Here is a 3190-nt window from a genome sequence, read left to right as displayed (position 1 = left end):
GGGGGGGGGGGGGGGGGGGGGGGTTGCTACTGGTAGGCACTACTTCTGTTGTTTCTATTTGTTTTGCTTTTTTCCCATACACTGCGTGGCCATTGCTGTGTTGATGTGCCTTGATGTGCTTATATTTACTGAAACTCAAACACAAACTCAAACTGAAGTCATTTTTCTTTTCCTTTACTCTTTAGCTCCTTCCCATTGCCTAAGTGAGCTTGGGGAATCAGGTTGACCCACCCAGTGCCGGCAAGAGGTGCACTTCGTGTAACAGGGAAATAGCGCAACTGCTTGTCTTATCCCAGATGTACATCATCATTGCCTTTCTTACACTGGATCAGGATATAGGTCACGAACAAACACTTTCCACCTTTCCCAATCGTGGGTTAGTCGCTTGATGTCACTTCATGTCTTCCCACTCTTCTGTACATCCCTTTTCATGACTCTTCTCCAGGTTCCACGTGGTTTGCCCCGTGATCTTTTACCCTCTGGATTCCAATTCAACATTTTCCTTTTTCTTTAGCTGCTTGACTTCCGGAGAGTGTGTCCAATCCATGGCCAACGCCTTCTTACCACCAGATTGTACATGCAGATATTTACTTCGCTCAATATCCTCTGTGATGTTTTTTGGTTTTTTTAACTTTCTTCAGAACCAACTGTCCCGCCGTCAGAATGACCTACTTACGTTTAGTAAGGCGTCACGCGTTTTCAAAAGAAGAGTTAGGTTCTGCTCCTACTGCTCAGTCTCTGTCTGTGTCGCCATCCATTTGCCGGTACCCACTCCTCCTGTCTGTCTGTTTGTCTGTCCGCCGTGTTTATCCACGCCTGAATGTCGTCCTGTCTTCCTGCTTATAACTAGTTCACTCGCTCGCTTGTCACTGGTAACAATGCCCAGAACTACTTTTCATTGTGTCGCGTCCTACAGTATTTTCTCCGTCTTTCCCTTGCGTGCCGGCCGCCTACGAGGCGGGCTGTGGGGTCCGTTTCTACACCTGTCTCCTCCCATTTCCGCCTCCGTCTCATAATCATCACAGCCACTTCCTCTTTAGCGTTTCTTTCTTGATGCGTCCCATTGCGTGTGTGTGTGTCTGGTCTCTGCCACCCCACCTCCCCCCTTACCCTTGTTGCTTCTTTATATTGAGAATACACACTACTGATCATTCTGTACTATAGTTTCTTCATCTTGTGTTACTTGGTATGTCTAATCAATCACCCTTACCGATATACCTAAATATTAACGTTGAACCCCGCCCCGCTCACACAAAAAAGAACAAAATAAAACAACAAAACAGATCAAAACAATACAAAGCAAAGCAACCCGCCCCCCATACAACAACAACAACCCTCCCCCCAACCCCCCACCCCCACTCAACAACAACAAAAAACACGGGAGCCGTTCTATGTTTACACTATGACACTAATAGTTGAATACACCGAGCTTTTTCAATATCACGGAGCACGTCCACCAAAGATTTATGTACCATAAAAATAAAACAAAAATAGGCTCTCTTATTCTCACCAAATATCCGATCCGTATTCCTTTTTGTATGGGCAGACCGCAAGTGCAATAGGCCTTGTGAAACAACACTTGACCGCGCGTTTTCGCTAATATGCGCGCACACATTCTCAGTCTGCACAAAAGCTGTCTACAAAGTATGATTATTTTTCAGCCTGAAAATGTCAAAATGGGACGTAAATTCTGTTTAGTTTTAGTTTTGGTAGAGGTTTTACGGCGCTCGCAACTGCATAAGGTCATATGAGCGCCAGAAGATTAGAGGAGTTACAAGAGAGTAAAAAACATAAAAAAGAAGAAGGAGCGATAAGGAAGATAGATTTTTCATAGGAGAGAAGAAGCAAACCACACCAAAGCACCCGCCAACCACACACTCGTAAATTCTTTAAGCCCTATTTATAAAAATCAGAGTATTGATGGGAACCTCATGGACATCTTGCTTCTGTTCTGTGTTCCCTCATTCCTCGTTCTGTTCTGTGTTCCCTCATTCGACGTCTTCTTGCCCGATATAGCCATCGTGGTTTCCTGGAGCTTTGTTTAAGTCAAGCTCCATCTCAAAACTATAATTTAAACCCCCTCTGGTTTACAAGCTTTAGCTACGAGTCAAAATGTCTTATTTATTGAAACAACTTTTGCAGATCAGCAAATAGGACCTTTTGACTCAGTTCTGATAGACCTTTCACACCACCCGTCCCCAAACTCCCTTTCACTCCTGTCACCCCTTAAGGCGATAATGCTATAGTAATGGCGAGGAATTAGCTGATCTATCAAATCGGCTGCCTTCATCTGTTTCCAGAGCCTAGCAGGCAGGGCTAATTGGGTTAATATTCCTGATGCTTGCATCTTTACAAAAACATGTGATAGATCCGCTAACATCATGTAGGCCTATGAATAAAATATAGGAAATAGTATATGATTACAATACAAATTTTAATATGAAATAATATACTACAGAATACACTACATCAGATGTTGTTATAATTTGTGTGTGAATAAATCTGATTATTTATGTCGTCGACACACTGGTAAAACGTAGCAACCGCCAAATCTGGTCCCATATGTGCCTCTAAGTACTGTGCTATCGGAATCTGTGATGTAGTGGTTATGTGCTTTGCTGTCGGCAGACAGAAGACTGCATTTCGATTCCCGTGTGTGTGTCGGGGGGGAGTCGAGTAATATCTCGGTTTTTATGCTGGGACGTTGTATGTCTTTTAGCCTTCAGGGTTGAAGCCTACCTCTTAAATGATTAAAACTGTTTCAATGTTCGCATGAAGACGCAAATGAGAAAAGATATATCATACCGGTTGCAAACGCTAAGAAAAGATCTACTCGAACTAAATATTTTCAAAAGTAATTTTTGTTTAAAAGATCGTAAGCCAACGATCGGTATCATATACGCCGAGGAAAGAAAATAAGCCACGATCAGGTGCAAACAAGGCTTGGGGACTTTTGTTCTCTTGCTCTCTGATGGGTTTGCTGTTGAGCCCTCTGAATAGCGTTTGCCTCCTAGCCCTAACAAAAGCTTTGCTTCCTAACGCTTGAAATACGGGTTTTTGCCCCCCCCCCCATTAGTCCCTTGAATAGTTTTCGCCCCTCTAGCCCACAGAAGGGCTTCAGTCCCTTTAGAGTAGGACTTTCTTCCCTTAGGTTTTACTCCTATCCCTGAAATGTGAAATGAGCTTTTAT

The 3190-nt window shown here is 43.4% G+C and overlaps 1 protein-coding gene across 4 annotated transcripts in view; it reads left to right on the top strand.

Moving 5' to 3' along the window:
• The window catches only part of LOC101849605 (cytosolic purine 5'-nucleotidase), a 215544-nt gene that overhangs the window by 55900 nt on the left and 156454 nt on the right, over positions 1-3190 (top strand). The gene's annotated exons all lie outside the window — the stretch shown is intronic.

This window comes from Aplysia californica, unplaced genomic scaffold (genome assembly GCF_000002075.1).
Source record: "Aplysia californica isolate F4 #8 unplaced genomic scaffold, AplCal3.0 scaffold00110, whole genome shotgun sequence".
In the NCBI taxonomy this organism is placed as follows: Eukaryota; Metazoa; Mollusca; class Gastropoda; order Aplysiida; family Aplysiidae; genus Aplysia; species Aplysia californica.
Note: the sequence above shows the minus strand (reverse complement) of the source record. Positions and strands in the feature narration are given on the sequence as shown.